We start from the raw sequence: 22,092 nt of genomic DNA, 5'->3' as shown, positions 1-22,092 counted from the left end.
GGAAGGAAATTTTATCTCCATTAAAAAAAAGAGGCTCAAAAAAGTTAAATGGGATTTTTATAATTGTAGGGTTGGTATGTCATAGGGATAGAACTTGAACCCAAAACTCCAGATTCCAAGGCTGAGTGTGCTTTTCGTGGTGTCACAGTGCCTGTCATATCAGAAATAAAGAAAACTGAGTCTTGGAAGCACAGGGCATACCAGTTGGCTTGCTTGACTCTTATATTTAATTGTATTTTTATCTTGTTACATGCCCTATATTTTTATAAGTTGTCCCACATCCTTTGGGAGAGCAAGGGAAAAGAAAAAAATTAGAAGAGAAAGAGGAGAAGAGGGAAAGGGGAGAAGGCAGGAGAGAGGAGGACAGCTGGAGCTCAAATTCCCCATCTTCACTAAGCATTTTGTACTATTTACTTGTTGCAGACGATATTCTTATGAATATGGATATCATATTACTTCAAGATACTCATAGCTCATTGCTGTGGTTTTCTAAAAATGTGTTTATGTGTTCTAGTAAGTAAGACAAATAAGACTAACTGTTCTTATACATTTCTCAATTTAGAACTGTAAAATAAGTAAAGCAAGGGATAAAATTCATTTGTTTCTGTAGCAAGTTCCCTACTAAGCCCTTACTATACTACATCATAATTACATATTAGTCTATCTCCCCTAAGAGACATGTCACGCCTGCCCATTACAGTATCCTGGCACATGGCAGTTGTTTAATAAATTTTTGTTGGATGAGTAAATATGATTAAAGCAAAGTCATGTTATTACTCACGTGCCTAAAACTGACTCTCAGCTCTCTGGAATCTAGTACATAGACTTAATAAATATATGTTAATAAAACATATAAATATGTGAATGCAAATTATTGTCCTATAAAGTAAGGTATGAAAAGTATTATTTAAGTGGCAGAGAAAAGTGTTATAGGAATTCCAAGAGGGGAGAGCTTTCTTTTAGGGGAGCAGCCAGGGAAAGATTTATGGAAAAGGTGATTGTCACTAGCTGGAGGCCACAGAGGACATGTGTTTCAGGCAGAGAAGACTTCACAGGAGCAAAGGAAATGTGGGAAAAAGCAAAAGAGTTGAGGAGACAAGTTGGCTAAACAAGTCAGTTGAAACTGAGGGATGATGGTGATTGGTATGAAAGACATTGCTGTTATTTCCCAACACCCATCAACCCCCTCTTCCTTAACATCAGAAACTTGATGTTAGCTGGTCCCCTCCCCCCTTGCTGCCTCACTAAGAGATTACATTCCCATCCTTTCTAGAAGTTAGCTGTATCCATAGAGCTATGTTTTGGCCCACAGAGTGTTACCTGAAGCATCTTGTGGACTTCCAGCATAGCTCTGTAAATCCTACAGGGGCCCACACTTCTCTTCTTCATGACGTAGCTAACGCTCGTCTGTGTGAACTGAAGCTTTAACAGCCATTTAGGGCCATGAGGATGGAACGCACAGCCTAAGGTTGGTGAGTGCTCAAAGAAGCCTTGGTCCCTGAGGATTTCATAGGGTCACATACCAGGCCTGCACCACCTACTACTTATTTTACAAGAGAAAGAAAGAATTTCTACAAAGTTCAAGACTCTCATGGCTGTTTGTTAGTCACTAAGTTTGTGACCGTATGGACTGTAGCCCACCAGGCTCCTCTGTCCATGGGATTTTCCAGGCAAGAATACTGGAGTGGGTTGCCATTTCTTCCTTCAGGGGATCTTCCCCATCCAGGGATCAAACCTGAGTCTCCTGCCTTGGCAAGTAGATTCTTTACCACTGAGCCACCAGGGAAGCCCTCAAGAATTTCATACCAAGTTTTAATATTATGTGAAGCAAAACCTAATCGAAATGGGTACATTAAAAAAATGTGAGCACAACACATATAAACACAACCACACTATATAAAAATATAACCCTACTGCCTTTCATGTTCAGCCAACTTTTCCACTTGTCACTTTTTGACTTTGCTAAACCCAGATGACACAGCTCTGCTACATTTAAGTAATGTTTACCACCAACATAGCCCCTGAGAAATCTTCTTCAATAGCATCGTCGAAAGCAATTTTCTAGCATCTGATTTTGGTGTAAATCATTAAGATTTTTGCTTTGGCATGCTGCAATTACAGCCAGGCAGGGCTGCAGCCTGGAATTAATCAAGAAATCGCAACCAGGTCAGCTTCAAAGGACTTCATTCCCGTGGGAGATGATGGCAAGGGCAGGGAAAGTTGTGACTGAAACTTAACCCACAAGGCAGAGAGCTGCTTGTTATCCTTGCTGCTGCTGCTGCTGCTGAGTCTCTTCAGTCGTGTCCGACTCTGTGCGACCCCATAGACGGCAGCCCACCAGGCTCCCCCATCCCTGGGATTCTCCAGGCAAGAATACTGGAGTGGGTTGCCATTGCCTTCTCCTGTTATCCCTAGCAGATATAATAAATACCAAAATCTAGATTGAAAGAGACAATTGTGCAGCAAGATAAATTTATTTGCAAAGCAAAACCTGGAGTCTTCTGCGTAAGTGCAGGAAAGCCAGTTCTGTGCTAGGAGCTCCGGGGAACATTAAAAAGGAACACACAGAAGTAGACAAAACAGAGTTTGGGAAAGGGTGGTGTTGATGAGAAACAGGAGCCATATGATAACAGCAATTAACCTGAAACTGAGTTAATCAGTGGGCTTCCCAGGTGGCTCAGTGGTACAGAAGTGAAGTGAAGTGAAGTGAAGTCGCTCAGTCGTGTCCGACTCTTTGCGACCCCTTGGACTGTAGCCCATCAGGCTCCTCCATCCATGGGATTTTCCAGGCAAGAATACTGGAGTGGGTTGCCATTTCCTTCTCCAGGAGATCTTCTCGACCCAGGGACGAACCCAGGTCTCCTGCATTGCAGGCAGATGCTTTACCATCTGAGCCACCAGGGAAGTCTCAGTGGCATAGAATCCATCTGCAAATGCCAGGGGGTTGATCCCTGGTTCAGGAAGGCCCCCTGGAGGAAGAAATGGCTACCCACTCCAGTATTCTTGTCTGACCTGGTTGCGATTCCTTGATTAATTCCAAGAAAATGCCATGGACAGAGAAGCCTAGTGGGCTATAGTCCCATGGGGTCACAAAGAATTGGATACAACTGAGCAACTGAGCACACAAAAGGAGATGAGCATATCCTGTCTGATTAGTTATCCAATTGCCCCCTTTCTGGGTGACCTGAGTGGCCCCAGAAGTTATTCCAACATTTACCAGTGACTTGGAAAGTCCCCATTGAAAAGTAGGGCTCACAGGAGCTCGGGGAAAGGCACATAGCTTCCTACTGACTGGACCCGTCCCTGACTCAGTCCAACCTGGTTTTCTCATCCGTTTCTGATCCGCTACCTCCATCTTCAGAAAGCTCAAACAAAACCCATACTTTTATCACAGTTTAAAAGCATTTCCACATAGATCTTTTGATGCTCATAACACTTCTGGCCAGGAACTGAGTCCCAGAGTTTCACTTCTTTCACAAGCACCACTGAGTGATTCATTTTTACAAGAGTCTGCTCCAGGTGGCGCTGGCGGTGCAGCTGCAAAGTCAGAGGGAGGAAGGAGAGGAAGAGGGAGGGGAGCCCACGGGAGCAGTGGCAGAAGCCAGAGTACAGGGAACACTTGAGAAGAGCTGTTTGCTTTGGATGAGGATTCATAACCCAGAGAAGGAGGAGGTCAGAATGGAAAGGCTGTGGGGCTCAGATTGTGGAGGACTGCTTCGAATGCCAGGCAGAGACCTGTGTTTTGATTCCATGGTCAATGTGAAGTCAGGGGGTATACATCTATGCAGGCTAATCACATGCCTTAAGAACTGGCTTTGGGGAAACTAACCTGATCATGATGTGTAGGTTGTATACACGTGCAAAAGCTTGAGACTAGGCAGAAACTTTGGGAGAAAGTTTGTTCTGTTGTTGTTCAATCACTCAGTTGTATCTGACTCTTTCTGACCCCATGGACTGCAGCACACCCGGCCTCCCAGTCCTTCACTGTCTCCTGGAGTTTGCTCAAATTCATGTCCACTTGAGTCAGCGATGTTATCTATTTCATCCACTGCTTCCTCCTTCTCCTTTTACCTTCAGTCTTTCCCAGCATCAGGGTCTTTTCCAATGAGTCAATTCTTCACATCAGGTAGCCAAAGTATTGGAGCTTCATCTTCAGCACTAGCAGGAGAAAAGTTTACAGGGTGACAAAATTTTCTGTACACATTTGTACCCCCCACCCACCCACCCAGTTTTTCTTTATGGCCAAAGCAATTCCTAAGCTGAGGTTTCCTTTACTTTTGGATGTCCCTACATTCAGAGCCTAAGCCAAGTCTGAGCATCTGAGAAGCCCATGTGCACGCCTCTTAAGGGACCATGCTCTTTCTCCAGCAGCTGCCCAACGTCACCACAAAACAAATAAGTGTGACTATTGACAGAAAGCAATAACCCTTCCTACATCTGTTGAATAAATTGCCTATTAGCAGTCCCACACCATAATTCATGTCCGATTATGCAGGTTCAGCCCTTATGAATGAGTGGGAAAATCTTATCATTAAGTGAAGTTCTATACCAAATCCCTAAGCATTTTCTTATTATTTCCTAAAGCTGTTCCTCCTTCCGGCTCATCCCTGAACTTTCTGAGAGCTAGTTGAATCAAAGATAAGCAAGAAGTTCGTACTCTCTGTATACCATTCCTCTGGGGAAGAGCCTCTTGGGTGCTTGGGATTTATATTATAGAACCACAATTTAAATGCAGATTTTTAACTCCCATGTTGAGCAGCCAAGAAGGAGGTTTCTGACTTGATTAAAATACCGATGCATAAATTTTATACTTAACAGTCTTCTTTCTACAATGGGGTGGTATTGAAGAGATGTTTTTAATGAACTTGTGGGACATGCATGAGGTCTCCAAGAAAGTTTATTGTTCATAGATTGGTTTTCTAAGTCTTAAAGGAACAAGGGTCTGCTACTTTTAAAACAGTATTTTTAACCATGTCTCTTACCAGTGTAAGCTTATAAACTGATGGGACATGTTACTACTTGGTCTTGTTGGGGGACAAGGGAAAACAGCTAAGAGATAGGAGATAAAGTGTGGAGTGAGCAATCAGGCTGAATAGGGTTTTGCAATTTGGGGCTGGGAAGATGTCAAGTATTTTGAGCCTAAATTTCATTATTTATAAAGGGTGTTTACCATGATGAATGAGATAGCAACCAGACAGCACCTGAAACATAGATGTCACACAATAGACATTATTGCCATACTCCTGTATTCAGGGCATCTGGGTTTGCCACTTACTTTATGAACTGTATAAACCACTTGACACTCTCATCCTCAATTTCCTCTCCTGTAACAATAAGAAAGTCTAGGTTAGGGGATCTCCTAGACTACTTCTGGGCTTCCCTGGTGGCTCAGCCGGCAGAGTCCACTTGCTATGCGGGAAGCTGGGTTTGAAGCCTGGGTTGGGAAGATCCCCTGGAGAAGGGAAAGACTACCCTCTCCAGTATTCAGGCCTGGAGAATTCCATGGACTCTATAGTCCATGGAGTCACAAAGAGTCAGACAGGACTGAGCAGCTTTCACTAGGCTGCTTCTAGTCCTGCTGCTTCTAGTCCTAAAAACAATGACTCTCTGACTCTAAGCGTCACAATTGTTATACTAATCAATATAAATACGAACACATACGTGGAGGGCAAGCAGTGATAAGTGATTCACTATATTACTTGCTATGTAGACAGCAAATAGTATGAGAATAAGAGAGAAAGGGGGAAAGCAAGCAAAACTGAGCTATTCCTTATTCCCTTTCCTAGCTACACATGCGCCATCGCTTCAAGGAAAAGAAAGGGGGATATCTTGGGGAGAGATGGTGAAAAAAAGAAAAAGTCAAGAAGGAAATTAAAACAGAAGAATATATAACAAATATCATGCTTGATGTACCATATAAAGCAGAAGATAAATGAAAATTCTATACTAGAGACAACAGAGCCTCTTTTTTTTAATTTATTGGAGTATAGTTATTTTACAATGTTATGTTAGTTTCTGCTGTACAATGAAGTGAATCAGCTATCTGTACACACATATCCCCTCCCTTTGAGGTCTCCCCGCACACTATCCCACCCATCTAGGTCATCACAGAACACAGAGCTGAGCTCCCTGTGCTATACAGCAGGTTTCCACTGTCTATTTCACCCATGGTAGCGTATATATGTCAATCCCAACCCCCCAGTTCATCTAACCTCTCCTTTGCTACCCTGTGTCCACACACCCTTTATCCACACCTAGTCAGCAGAACTTCTTAAGGCCAAAAGGTCAACATCTTTCCTTCTCTTTCACATTTAAAGATCTTATTGTCATGAAGACAGCCTCGGGACTCGAGTATGAACAACTCTCAAAAGCAGTTCTAATTCTGTTAGATCTTGTTCACAATGACTAAGCAATCGAGTAGACAAGTCCAGTACACAGAGGTTTGGGAGGACTGTACTGCTTCTAAACCCAGACATTGAGAAATGGGGTTGAGAAAAGTCTTAGTGAAAGTGTTAGTCTCTCAGCCATGTCCGACTCTTTGTGACCCCATGGACTGTAGGCTGCCAGGCTCCTCTTGTCCATAGAATTCTCCAGGCAAGAATACTGGAGTGGGTTTCCATTTCCTTCTCCAGGGGATCTTTCTGACCCAGGATTGAACCCTGGTCTCCCACACTACAGGCAGATTCTTTACCATTTAAGCCACCAGGGAAGACAAAAGACAAAGAGAATGAACGTCATTTGTGTTTGCCAGCTGCCAAAAGGAGATTGTTGTTGAAAATGTTTTAAATTATAAGGACCATCCATACCCACTCCTTAGGAAGCAGTAGGTCTTCCTTCATTAGGCAACTACATTCTTGGGAACTCAGTAAGAGAAAAGGTTCAACCACAGGCAGTACTCAAGCAAAAGGCATGTGGTTATTCCTCAAGAAAGTTCACCAAAGACATTCTTGGCATTTTATCATTCTATTACAGACAATGAAGAAAGGAACATGTTGGTTATACTGAATTCAGGATACTTATGCCTAATTAACCAAAAGAAGCAAAAATTACTCTACCACCACCAGGAAGAGCCATGTTGATAATGTGTTTTGAGATCTTAAGCCAAAAATTGATGAACTTGATCACTTGATAAGAATCCCCTCAAAATTACATTTCTGGTAATACTATTTGCTACCCATGGACAGAGGAGCCTGGTGGGCTACCATCCATGGGGTCGCAAAGAGTCAGACACAACTGAGCGACTTCACTTCACTTCTTCATAATAATCTTTCTCTGCCTCCTGCCAATATTTCCATGTCTCTCTTTACTGAGTGGACTTGTCAATAGCTCTCTGTTTTGTGTTTTATGTATGATTCACATGCTGCCTGCTACTTCTATTTTTGCCTTTTGCCATTTATGAGCTTGAATTCTTTGCAATCTTGCCTCTGACCTCAAGATGATCCTGCTATGACCCTGTCCCTGTAGAACCCAACTTTCCCCATCTGCTAAGACTGGAGCAGAAGGATTTTCAGGATTCTGCACTTCACCACATGAAGAGACTTGGCATTAAGGCACTAGGGCGCTGTTTCTCTCAGAGAGTCGGCAAGGTCAAAACTAGATTCCTAATAACATTAAGCACTTTTTCACGGTTGAAATTTGCAAAAGCAGTAGTGGATAAAACTGCTGCCACCATAGTACGAACCAAGGCCATGGATCCAGGTACACACAAAAAGCCCTTCTGCCACATCCAGGAGCAAGTACCATGTTGTCTCAAGGAAAAGCTCTGTGTAAATGTTTGGGTTGTGATTGACCTTGCTGCTTTCTCCATGGAACGCCATTTTGAGTTGGCACAACAATTGATAAACTAGAACCTACTCAGGCGTGGCAGATATTTTGTCAAAAATGAACAGAAGGAGCCTATCACTTCAAGGAAAATGATGACAGTGTTCATTTCCAATAATAACATTTGTGCTCTCAGGCAAAAATTCAAATTTCAGAGAACTAGAATTCACGACCTGAACTTGACACGTCCCAGGACTTAAAGATCTTTTTCATAAGATCAGTGGTGATATTGATGAATATGATTTTTATATTATATAATTAAATGTGTAGATATTTGGAAGATCTATATAGCTCCATGAATCAATATTTTCCAAAACACCAATGCACACTGTTATAAAATCATGCATGTGTAAAAGATCTACTCAAAGTGCAAGACAGAGCAATGGATTTTAATGTAATAGAGTAGAAAAGTTTATTAATGTGGTTTCATATTTCATATAGCAAATAACCTTTCAGAAAGTACAACTTGTCAAGCTTTGTTGTAATATCAAAGAAAAATATCCACAATCATCTGAAAAACCTCAACGTACTTCTCCTGTTTTCAACTATATATCAGTATGAACAAGATTTTCTTCTTGTATATTGCTCAAAACACAATCTCAACAGACTGAACACAGAGCCTATATCCTGTGGAGTGCAGCCTCAATAGCTGGTTAGATCCCTAGTTCGTAGGTCTCCCAGACTCCCTGTAGGTGCCCCCTCACTTGTGTTTGCTATAAGGGCTCTCTGTATCCCTTACTTTCCATTGACCATCTAATCATCCAGCAACACTAGCTGTTAAATACTATTGTTATTGCCATTAACCTGAGACAAGGTGATTCCCATTAATCTGGCTGGTATATGGCAACACAGAAGCTAAAACCAAGGTGGACCAACTCCAGAATCCAGCCTCCCACCTACCACACTTCACTGTTTCTGTGCCAGGACCCTCTCCAGGTGAGGAATATCTTCAACTGAGAGCTTACTCCATGTTCTTCAAACCAGCTGAAAAGACTTCATGCCTCTTTATTGATCTCCTGAAACTAATATTTTTCCTCCTAGTTGTCCCTCTGAACTAAAATATGAGTTGGTATGATCTGAATGGTATTCCGCCCAAACCCATATGTCAATCTGGAGTCAGAGTCTTTGAAAGGAACTTAAATTCGAATAAAGTCAGAAGGGTAGGGTCCTCACAGTTGGGATTAGTGCCTTTATAAAAGACAGCAGAGAGCTTGTTTTCTGTCTCTCACCCCTCACTTGAAAGCACCAAAGAATGGCCATCTACAACCCAAAGGGAGGGCCTCACCAGACACCCACCCTGCTGGCACCTTGATCTTGGACTTCCAGTCTCCAGAACAGTGAGAAATAATGTCTTGTTGTTTAAGCCACCTAGTCTGTGGTATGTGGTTATAGAGACTCAAGTAGACTAACACATGAGCACACAACTTTGTTTTTTAGTTCTCCATTTCACTTTAACTGCAGTTAAGGTGCCTCCTGGTTTAGTTTTTCTCAGTAACACATGATTTCCCAGGCAAGATTACTGGAGTGGGTAGCCAGTCCCTTTTCCAGGAGATCTTCCTAACCAGTGCTGTCCTGAAAATGAACAAGTTGATAGAGGACTGTGTTCTGGCAGAGTGGCTATCCTTCCCCTGTAGGTCTTCAGGCTCTGGAAGATCCACAGCCCTGTTTCCAATCATAGAAAGCAGAAGAGATTCGCCCCTGGAGTTCCTACACACATGTTACATTCTCACTGCTTTTAATCTTCTGTTTTTTCAATGTCCATATTCTCCTAACTTCTTGGGAAACATGTAATGATATTTAATTTTAATTCCATGGCTACAGTGGATTTTGCTGATTAGAAATGGAGGCTTCTTGATGCAGTACTTTAATCCTCTTTAAAGACAGTGCCTGGGGCTCTCTGTAGCTGTAAATTATAAAAACAAAAGCTGGATTAAAAAATATGCATGTGCAGTGAATAATTATTTAAAATGCAACATATCAGGCTTAAAAAGTATGTAATAATGTATCCTTGGGATAAATGAGACATTATAAGTATAACTCTTGATTATTGGTTGCTCTCCTCTGGTTTTATAATGTAGACAGTATGTAGCCCGCTAGGCTCCTCTGTCCATGGGATTTCCCAGGCAAGATTACTGGAGTGGGTAGCCAATCCCTTTTCTAGGAGATCTTCCTGACCCAGGGATGGAACCCAGTCTCCTGCATTGTAAATTTTCTTTACAATGTAAAAATTCTTTACCTGTAAAAATTCTTTACCATGTGAGCCACAGGGAAGCCCAATAATAAAAATCACTCCAATGGGAAAAATTAACCCATGTCTTTCTCTTCTTGGGCCCAGAGATAGAGACAGATAACAGACTTGAGGAGCCTTTCTGCTTCTATAACAATAGGCGCCATCTTCATTATTTGCATGATTCCTCCATTACTTGTGCTCAGAGAACATTTTTTTCTTTCAGACACGTCTAAATTTACAACCACATGTGTAATTATTTGCCATGAGACTGTAAGCTCTGAGGACAGACCCCATGTTTATTTTTTTCTACGTCATACTCCTAGCTTAGGGTGATGTATAATTCCAGGTTGCTTGGAACTGTCTCAGTTTCAGCATTAAAGGTCCTGCATCTCAGGAAATGTCTAGGTTGCAGGCAAACCAGGATAGCTGGTCTCCATGTGCTAGCACCCACTTCAATAAGCAGGTTTTGAATGAAGGAACTGCCATAAGTAGTAGCGTGTGTCATGCCTAAAGGAAATAACATGCATTAAAGATAGAACCAGGTGTTTGTTAGGAACATGACCGTGGAGCTAGATAATGCTCAGTCACTAAGTCATGTCTGACTCTTTGTGACCCCGTGGGCTGTAACCCACCAGGTTCCTCTGTCCGTGGAATATTTCCAGGCAAGAATACTGGAGTGGGTTGCCATTTCTTACCCCTAGGGATCTTCCCACTCAGGGATCAAACCTGCATTTCTTGCATCTCCTACTTGGTAGGTGGATTCTTAACCACTGCACCAAAGATAGCCTGGGTTCAACTCCAAGCTCCACCACTTACCATCTGTGTGAATTTGACCTTGGGTTACTTCCTATGCTGCCATCTCCTCATCTGTAAAATTGGAAGCTAATGGTATCAACCACAAAAGGGCTGTTTGAGAATCAAGATTGTTAACGTACGTAAAGCACTTAGAACAGTGCCCACTGAGTGTTATTAAAATTCATGAAAATCTCTAATATAGTACTTGGTCTGGTAGATGTCTGAGTTTATTTAAATTAGCATGGGCAGGACTAAGCCTAGGCCAAATTGTGAACAAAGTGAAATTGTTCTTCAATTGACTGTTTTCTAGGCTAGTGAGAAACCAGACCAGGTGCCTCACTCCCGGCTATTCCATATAAGCCCCAGCTCACTCAGCCCCCACCATGGAGCTCTCTCCCACCATCTGCTCCAGACTCCTCCCTTCCTTGTTCATCAACACACTCTGTATCTATCACTGCCTTTGCCCTGTTACAGAGCTGAGTTGCTGGTGGTTGATGAGTTCGGTTGTGTTGCAAAGCCTCTTCCCCATTTTACTTCATGTCCCTTCCACAGGGATTTAATTTAAAGAGAACTCCCAGAAACCTCATCCTTAATCTAGGGGAATTAATCTCTAATAATTGGGACTTGACGCTATGTGGAAGGCGAGGAGAGAATTTGAAAACAGGGTCATTTCAATGGCATCTTGCAATCACCATGAGGACAACTGCCTGCTCCATGGAGAACTGGTTTGGCTGCATGCTATCTCTGAAAAGTGTCACTTTGAGAAGCATATTCATCACTGGTTATCTAATATGTCCTGATGTTGATTAAGTTGGAAAGCTGCAAACAGATGAAGACTTATCTCTTACACTTGAGTAGATGTGCAAGGAAAAGTAGCCTGAAGAAATTATTTGGAGAGAATAGAAGCTTTCAGCAACCACCTATTTGTTAGGGAGAATTTCTGGAGGTGGACAATGCTTTGAGAGATGCTTGAAGGTGAAGCTCAGGATGAGTGAAGAACACTTCCACTGTGACCTTTACTTTTACCTGGGAAAGAAGTTTTAACCATGCCCAGCCAAACACACAATTGTGAACTGACCAAAGATTAATTGTAATTTCCCTCTATTGTTATGGAATACTCTTGTTATAACCTGGTCTTGGGCATTAGATGCCAGCTAAACCCACCTTGAAGACCATATAACCTGTCTTCCTGTATAGTTTGTCTTCCTATGCTTCTGACTCCCCTCTCATCAGAACTTACCTATTCTATGTCTCATTTCTTCAGAATCTTATTCCAAGCAAACCTAACATAGTTGTACCAAGAGCTGATGGATATTGGTTCCATGTGACCCCTCCCATTCATATCTTTTTAGTGCCTTAACGTGAAGGTGAGTCTCAAGCATAACAGATTTTAGATAGAATAATAGGCATATAGAGAAAATTCTTAATGAAGAGTGCATATTATATTGTAAAATACATTTTTAAGTTTCCCATTAATAATTGGACAAGGTAGAATTGAGAACAATAGTCTCTTTCTATGGCAAGATTTTTTTTTTAATTCTCATTCTATTTTGCATTTGGTGAGTGTTTAAAGATATGTCACCTTTAGTTTGGGGTTTTAATTTTACAGAAAAGAAATGTTAACAGTTCAGGTTGACACTTGGTGACCACCTACTGCCCTTCTAATGCTCCTTTAAGAAAATCAATGCAAACAATAATAGCCCTGAGTATTCCAGGGACAAGAATCCTACCTCCTTCTTTAATAAGCCTGGACAGGCCTTGACCAAGACCACGAAAAACAAATGTCAATGCATAAGGAATTGTGTAGAAGCTCTGAAGTTCAAGGTTAACCACAAGAACTTCAACAATAACATTACTGGTTAAAATATAGCACACAGTAACCAACAAACTTTAAACAGAAATTGCTTCCTGGAATATAGTCAGTTACTTGGGTTATAATATAAGCTCCGTTTCCTTTATTCAGTTTTCCAGAGGTGTGGAAATCCAAGGTGTGGTGTCTGGTCCAGATCTGTGGAGTGAATTCTCTCATAGATGATGTCATCTGGAGGGGGTGGGATGGGAGGGTGGGTACATTTTGACTTATTCTCCTCACAAAATATTTTCCTTTCCCAACTATCACAGAAACTGAAATTTTTGTTCACTTTCCCCCAAGGTGGAATCTCTCTAAAATTCTCTGAATACCACAGAAATGGCAACACATGAAGCCAAAATCTATCATTAGGACTTTCTGATTGCCATGGAGGAGGGAATGAAAAGATAACCATAGTATTCTGATATGGAAGATCTACTGAATAAATGAGACTTCTCAATAAAAGTGAATTTATGTACAAGTGATAAAAGCTGAGTTGTGTCCCCACAAAATTCATATGTTGAAGTCCCAACCCCTATTAACGTAGAATGGAACCATCTTGCGAAATATGATCTTTACACAGGTAATTAAATGAGGTCATATGGGTGGCTTATAAACCCTGTGACTGTATTTGGAAAGAGAGACTTTCAAAGAAATGATAAAGGTATAATGAGGCCAGTTGGGTTGAGTCCTTTCAAGAGGAGGAAGAGACACCAGGGATGCATCAAAAAAGAGAAAAGACCGTGTAAGGACACAGCAAGAGGGCTGCTGCCTACAAGGCAAGATCGGCCTTGGGAAAGACCAAACCCGCCAAGCCACTGATCATGGACTGCCAGGCTCTAGAACTGTGAGAAAATAAATCTCTGTCATTTAGGCCACCCGATCTGTGGTATCTTGTTATAGCAGCCCAGGCAGACTAATCCCACAAGGATCCCACTCATGAATGAAATGATACTGCGTTTACTTTCTTCCTAAGTACAGATATGCAGATGACACCCACCTTACGGCAAAAAGCCAAGAAGAACTAAAGAGCCTCTTGATAAAAGTGAAAGAGCAGAGTGAAAAAGTTGGCTTAAAACTCAACATTCAGAAAACTAAGATCATGGCATCCAGTCCCATCACTTCATGGCAAATAGATGGGGAAACAATGGAAACAGTGACAGACTTTATTTTGGGGGGCTCCAAAATCACTGCAGATGGTGATTGCAGCCATGAAATTAAAAGATGCTTGCTTCTTGGAAGAAAAGCTATGACCAACCTAAACAGCATTTTAAAAAGCGGAGACATCACTTTGCCAACAAAGGTCCGTCTAGTCAAGGCTATGGTTTTTCCAGTAGTCATGTATGGATGTGAGAGTTGGACTATAAAGAAAGCTGAATGCCGAAGAATTGATGGTTTTGAACTGTGGTGTTGGATAAGACTCTTGAGAGTCCCTTGGACTGCAAGGAGATCCAACCAGTCCATCCTAAAGGAAATCAGTCCTGAATATTCATCAGAAGGACTGATGCTGAAGTTGAAACTCCAATACTTTGGCCACCTGATGCGAAGAACTGACTCATTGGAAAAGATCCTGATGCTGGGAAAGACTGAAGGTGGGAGGAGAAGGGGACAACAGAGGATGAGATGGTTGGATGGCATCACCAACACAATGGACATGAGTTTGAGTAAGCTCTGGGAATTGGTGATGGACAGGGAAGCCTGGCGTGCTTCCATGGGGTCCATGGGGTCACAAAGAGTCGGACACGACTGAGCGACTGAACTGAACTGAACTGAACTAAGTACAGATAACCATACATGCTGGGTTTAAGGGAGTAATTCAGTGCCCAGTAGTGCTGCGTATAGTGCTCATCTACTTGCCTAAATGATATGATAGAAGAACAAATAAGTAAACAAACTAATTGTAACAATATCAGATATATTTAAAGAGTTTCCTGCCTGAAAGGTAAATAGTGGAGGAGAACAGGAAGTACAAGTTTTTCTTTTGCTGGTTGTTTGCTGTTATTCATTAGTAATGTTACAAGAGTAGGACAGGGGAAATATTTTACCCTCTACCTTCTAGGCTCTTGGCTGAGACCTCTCTGTAATACAGAATAACAGGAGTAAAAAGTTTAGTATGTATTCCTTCTGTAAACAGGGGAGATACCCAGGAAAACTGAGGAACTCTCTGAAAGGGACCAAGTTACCATCTTACATACCACGTCCAGCTAGAAAAGGCAGTTAAGGGAGGTGACCAGGAAAAGCACAGGAGATAAGGGTAAGGTGGTCATGCAGATTTGTCTTCAGTAGGTACCTTTTTCATTTAAAAGAATTTCTTGTTTAGTCATCCTCTTTCTGTACAAAAAACCCTTGTATTTGTACCCTTACAACTAGAGGTTTCCCTTCTAATGCAAATGTCTTTTACAAAAGGGGAAATATACAGTTCAAGATTTTCAGAGATTGAAGTTTCCTGTGTCTGAAGTTTCTTGAAATAATCAACTCAATATAATCCATATGCCAAATAGGCATTTTGGGGGAGCTCAAATTCTGCTCCCCTTCACGTGGTTGACTAGCTATCAGCCTAAACTCAGACCACAAAGATTCCAACTTTCACCACAAAACAATTTGCTGGCCTTAAATCACTAAATGTTGTAGGTAGCAAATATCTTCCTCTATGTCTCTGCATGTCTCTCTCTGTCCCCCTTCCTCTGTCTCTACTCATATAGTAGAATAATTTTATGGAGATGAAGTAATGGTAACAAGTAAACCAAAAAGGGCCTCATCTTGGGAGGCTGTAGCAGATCCTTTTGGTGACTAGTCCATATAGCTTTGCACCCAGCACTTCAGCACACACCAAGAATTCCAGGGCTTCCCTGGTGGTCTAGTGGTTAAGACTCCCAGTGCAGGGGCACTTGATTCACTCCCTGGTCAGGGAACCAGATCCCACATGCCCCAACTAAGATCTGCCACAGCCATATTTACAGAAAGAAAAGAATTCCAGCTGTACCTTACTGCTGGATGATTCTTGTAACTGCCAAAACCAGGTCCCCAAGTCCATGCCCCACACATGCACACTGCCCTCTAGATACCGTCAACCAATGACTACAGGCATTAGAGCATAAATACTCCAGCCCCCTCTCCCCTCGGGTGGATAGCTGATACATGTGCTACACAGATTGCAGATGGCCCAGTTGCCTACACTAGTAGCTTACTAATTAAGTTACCTTCACTGTCTGTCTTCCTTCTCCTCATTTTCTCACTTGTCCTTCACATCCCAAATAAACTAATTGTACTTGAATCCTTAATTCAAAGTCTGTTTTTAGGCAGAGCTAAATTAGACAGGATAAACAAGGATTCCTAGTTTGGAATTCCTAGTTACCCCACTTGCAAGGTTGCTGCTGCTGCTGCTAAGTCGCTTCAGTCGTGTCCGACTCTACGCGACCCCATAGACGGCAGCCCGCCAGGCTCCCCTGGCCCTGGGATTCAGGCAAGATAATAATGTCCCTAAGTCACAGTTTACCTATTTTTAAATGGAAACTGTTAATACCTACTTTGTAGGTTTAAATGAAATACTGTATATGAAGCATTGAGTCTGGCACATAGCATTTGCCTAGTAAGTGAGTTTCTCCCTCTTTGGGTTGGCTCTCCATGCAAGAGATTTCAAGCCAGCAAAGAGGTATATCATTTGGAATTGCCGTGTAGCAAATCACCCCCAACTTAGTGGCCTAAAACACCAATATTATGTAACTCACAGTCCTGATGGTCAGCAATATGGGCTGGGTTCAGTTGGATGGTTTTTCTACAGATCTGAGTAGGGCTCACTCACACAAACGTGAGCAACAGTGAGTCAGCTGGGTACTTGGGCTCCTGGGAGTCAACTAGCTTCTGGGGAGACCAGGTTGATTGAGCCATATGTCTCCTATCTCCTAGAAGGGTAGCCCAGGCTTCATATGGCAGCTCAAGTCCCCAAGAGCAGCAAGAGGGCAAGGCCCCTTATGCACAGGTGTTTCGCAAGTCTCTGCTTGCTATTGTCTCTTTGGCCAAAGCAAGTCTGGATGCAAGGAGGAGAGAAAGATTCTTCTTAATGGGAGGTGGTATGAAGTGATGTTGAAAGCTTTAAATATAAGTGGTGCAGCAATTTCTGGCCATTTTTGCAATCCATCAGAGACTCTGCCTTATATAAATGAAGTGAAAGTCACTCAGTCATGTCCAACTCTTTGTGACCCCGTGGACTATACAGTCCATGGAATTCTCTAGGCCAGAATATTGGAGTGGGTAGCCTTTCCCTTCTCCAGGCGATCTTCCCAACCTAGGGATCAAACCCAGGTCTCCCACTTTGCAGGCAGATTCTTTACCAGCTGAGCCACAAGGGAAGACCTAAATAAATGAAAGGCTTGCATAAAATGTCTGGGGACCATCAAAGTGATGTCCCCTTGCTGAGTAGCTTGCTCAAAAATTGAAAGGCTGCCTGGCTCTCACAGAACACAAGGTAATCCCTAAGTATTACTAAGTAAATTGAGGAGGCAAAAAGTATAGCTTTTATCTTTGATGGAAGCTAGAAATTTATGTTGGAAGATGGTAAATTGAAAAGGTCATTCTGGGACTTTTTTGAGAAAAGGTTTTTAAAACCCAAAAATATATGTTATACTAAATTGTTTAGATGTGTTATCACCATTTTTCTGCCATTATTAATGTAGTTATATTAATCACTGAAATGGATGTCCATACTTCTAAATACAGGTGTTCACACAAACACATTCTTCAAGATTCTGCCTAGAAATGTGACTATAATCAATCTAGGGAACCATTCTAAGCTAAGCTGCTGCTTCCTTCCACCAAAGACCAATTAATTGCAAGCCTGAAGATTACACAAGGTAGATAACAATAATTTCTGCTTCCTCATGAAAGCAAATAATTTTTCTAAGTTTACTGTGGGTCATAATTACTCATCTTAATTTTGGTAATAATTACCCTTATAAAATTCCTTATAAAAATGCCTTTATAAGACTCTGTTTTATAAAATTAATTCCTAATAAAAAAAAAGAAAAAAAATTATAAATAACCTCAGAGGGGAAAATGGTGCCTTGGAGTTGGTAAACTGCAAGCAGAATTTCTGGCTGCCAAACAAAATTTGGTCTACTCAGTAAAATCCAGAAAGGCTTGGAGCACAGCCACAAGATTGAAATCATTCTTAGGCTCTTGTAATTGCATTTATTTCTCATTAAATTGCTGCATACTTCTGGTATCTTGTTAGACTCTGTACATAATTAGGACAAAAGAATCAAGGCTTGAGAGTCAGCCTTCCAGGAGTCTCCTGAGAGGACTAGGGTGGTGGTGACAACCTCCTCCCCTCCCCTCTCCCAAAACTAACAGCAATCAGCTTGAGCAAGACTCACACACTTCCTCTAAGTAATGCGATCAGGACTCAGGGCAACAGGTGAGACAAATGAGTAAGTCTCATTCCCCCACATGTATAAACGGAAGAACAAGTCAGCGCCTTGGCAGCCACGGTGCAGCTCTCTTGTGGGCCCCTCTAGAGGGACCAGTCTGAGGTCTGAGTCACCCTCTCTCAATATGGAATCCACGAGGATGGCTTTTTGGCAGGCAGAGCGAAAGGGAAGTTCCGGGCATAAGGGACCTCTGGGTTCAGCTAACCCATATCTAGAGACAGATTAACTGCACAGTGAGACAGGATGACACAGTGGAGGGTGAATGTACTGTTTATCATCCAAACCAGGATATGCTTAATTACTTCCGGAAATAGGCATAAACCGGAGCTGCCCCCAGTTTGGGCAACATATATATGAGAAAGCTAATAATTTCTCTGATGACTTAGGGGCATTTTTTTTTTTTTTTCTGGTCTTGTGAGACATACCATCAGACCAAGCAATGACAGAGCAGGAATCAGCTCTAACCCGTCACAGGGCTGCTTTCAGTACCCAGCCTCCCAGCAGGACTGTCACAAGCCATACCGAACATGGACTCTCCGTGTGAGTGGTGGGTACAAGTGGTCGACTGCAGCTCCCAGGGCCACATGGGCCCCCTTCCTGTGACTTTGGAGAGAGTCAAGAAAATATACGGAGGTTATTCTAGCTGTGGTCTCTACTCTATTCATATCAGCAAGCACTGGGAGAAAGAAGGATTTGTATTCATCCCTAACAAAGATGCTCGTGCACGTGTGCTAAGTCACTTCAGTCGTGTCTGACTCTGTGTGACCCCATGGACTGTAGCCCACCAGGCTCCTCTGTCCCTGGGATTCTCCAGGCAAGAATACTAGAGTAGGTTGTCATTTCCCTTCACCAGGGGATCTTCCTAATCCAGGGATCGAACCCATGTCTCACGTCTCCTGCATTGGCAGGCGAGTTCTTTACCACTAGCGCCACCTGGGACACTCTATGTGTCTCAGCTAGTAAAGAATCTGCCCGTAATGCAGGAGACCTGGATTCGATCCCTGGGTTGGGAAGATCCCCTGGAGAAGGAAAAGGCTATCCACTCCAGTATTCTGGCCTGGAGAATTCCATGGACTGTATAGTCCATGGGGTCGCAAAGAGTCGGACACGACTGAGCAACTTTCACTCACTCACTCATTCACTCCACCTGGCTAAGGGGGGCCAAATTGGTGGTTTGGCAAAAGTGCTCAAATACTAAAATGCTCTCTGGGAATTCTCAAGAATTCTAATCACCCTCCCCATGTCAGGCCTGGGGGTCTTTTTGGTATTTTATCTCCCTGTTCATACCAGGGATCTTGCCATGCCCCTCTGGAATGATCTAGCCACATGCGTCTGTGTCTTCAGGAGTAGCTTCATTCATTATCCCCACAGCTCACCCTCGGTCCTTGTGCACTGGCCTCGGGGGTTCAGATGAAAGAGAAGGCTGCACTGTGCTTTTACACCTCTTTCCCTTTCAAGACAAGAGAGGGATTAGAATTTTAGTCTTCCTTTTGATTATTAGCGAACTTCTTTTCATCTAGGCACTTCATGGGAGGAAAAAACTCCCTCTCCTGCCCTAGGTGAATGCTTATACCACAGATGACAGTGGGAAGATCTTTTGAGGGCTCAATAAGTATTAAAGTATTAGAGTTTTATCTCATTTGAAAGAACTGACTCATGCCGACTGCAAGCCGAGTTTCTTTTCTACTGCAAAGTTACCAAATACTACTGTATTAAAAACAGGTTTGTGGACATGATGCAAACTGCCATGAAATCTTTACAGCTAACACTCACTTCATCACTGCCACACACCGTGTTGGATCCTGCCCCTCCTAGTAATACCTATCACCTGAGACAAAGCTTTCTTTAATCCTTCCATGCTCTCTCTCCCCCACATCAGTCACCTTCAGTCCTTAAGGACCCGCCTCTTCCTTTCATTTCCATTTCCCTCAGCCCAGCTACTGACCTGTTAACCTCACACCAGCACTAGAGCAACAGTCATCTAACTGGACCCCCAGTCCTCAGCCTCATTCATCTTCATTATCAGTCCTGCCCTTGAGCTAAATTAGCTTTCTCAAATCACTATCTCTTGGAATATGTCATCACCCCTTTCAATGCCTGTAATGGTTCTTTCTTACTTTGGAGAAACTTTCCCAGTGCTTCAGATCTGCCAAAAATCCAATGTCAATCCAGTCACCATTGCATCCCTTACTATTCACTCCCCCCAAAGAGGCCAGAGACCCTGCCATTCCTCCTGTGGGTTTGGACTGCTTCCCCAACTTTCCCAATGCTTCTCCCATTGTCCAGGTTAGAGGTCAAAGTGGTGCTGTTGCTAGTTTTGAAGAAGGGGCCCACAAGCCAAGGAACACAGACAGCCTCTAGAAGCTGGAAAGGCAGGGAGGTGGAATCTTCCCTAAAACATTCAGAAGGAAACCCTGCTGACACCCTGACTGTAGCCCAGGGAAGCCCATTTCAGACTCTGACCCTCCAGAACATATGGATGATAATATGGTGTTCTAAGACCCCAGTGTGTGGTAATTTGTTATGGCAGCACGTCCCAATCACTTAAAAGTAGGCAGATGCTATGCTAGAAGCTGAACGCTCATTACTTCCCTCTGTCACCCCATAGCCCTAGGGACAGTTACTACTGTTACTCCATTTTATTTACAAGGCAAAATATTTAAGTTACAAAGGTAGATAAACAATTAATAAGCCCATGAAAAGATATTCAACATCATTAGTCATCATAGAAATGCAGTTAAAGCTGTAATAAATATCACAATAAGTATCATTAGAATGGCTAACATAAATCCTGACAATACAAAGTCGTTGAGTGACACGGTTGGAGCTCTTGAACAGTGCTGATGGGAGCATAAATTAATCCAACAGCTTTAGAAAACAATTCAAAGGATCTACTAAAACTGAACCTATGTGTGTCCTAGGATCCAGCACTCCTGGATATATACTCCAGCTGCTAAGTCAATACAGTCGTGTCCAACTCTGTGCAACCCCATAGACGGAAGCCCACCAGGCTCCCTTGTCCCTGGGATTCTCCAGGCAAGAACACTGGCGTGGGTTGCCATTTCCTTCTCCAATGCATGAAAGTGAAAAGTGAAAGGGAAGTCGCTCAGTTGTGTCTGACTGTTAGTGACCCCATGGACTGCAGCCTACCAGGCTCCTCCATCCATAGGATTTTCCAGGCAAAGAGTACTGGAGTGGGGTGCCATTGTCTTCTCCGGATATTTACTCCACAGAGTGGTGTAGACACGCTCACCAAAAGCCAGGTGCTGTGTGTTGGAAGCATTATTTTAACTGGGAACCAAGCCAAGTGCCCACTGACAAAAGAATAGAGAAATTGAGATGAATTCATACAAAGAAATGAAAAAAAAAAAAATAACCCACAGTTCCAAGCAACATAATACTGAGCAAAAGAAGCCAGACACACATGTGTATACATATGGCTGATTCATGTTGATTCATGGCAGAAACCAACAGAACATTGTAAAGCAATTATCCTGCAATTAAAAATAAATTAAAAAAAATAGATGTAAAAAAAAAATTAAGGACCACTGGAATATGCCAACTTTTGTTTTGGCTTTGTGTGTATAGTTTTTGTGAATCTGTTTGCTCTTCTTAATTGAAGTATAATTGCTTTACAATTTTGCATTAGTTTCTGCTGTTGCTTATTTTTGAAAGAAACTGAAACTGCTAGTAAAATAAATGCTTTGTTTTGCTTTGAAGTTTTGAAGTTGTTCAGGTGTATCATGGTTCATAGGTTTATGAAGGATGCCACGAATTCTTTTCAGTCTTATATGAAATGTACAAATTCGGGGCGATGATAGTGTTAATAGTGTCTCTTACTGCTGCTAAGTCGCTTCAGTCATGTCCGACTCTGTGCAACCCCACAGACAGCAGCCCATCAGGCTCTGCCGTCCCTGGGATTCCCCAGGCAAGAACACTGGAGTGGGTTGTCCTTTCCTTCTCCAATGCAT

This window comes from Bos javanicus, chromosome 4, assembly GCF_032452875.1.
Source record: "Bos javanicus breed banteng chromosome 4, ARS-OSU_banteng_1.0, whole genome shotgun sequence".
Classification (NCBI taxonomy): domain Eukaryota; kingdom Metazoa; phylum Chordata; class Mammalia; order Artiodactyla; family Bovidae; genus Bos; species Bos javanicus.
The sequence above is the reverse complement of the archived record's forward strand: the minus strand, read 5'-3'. Positions refer to the sequence as shown.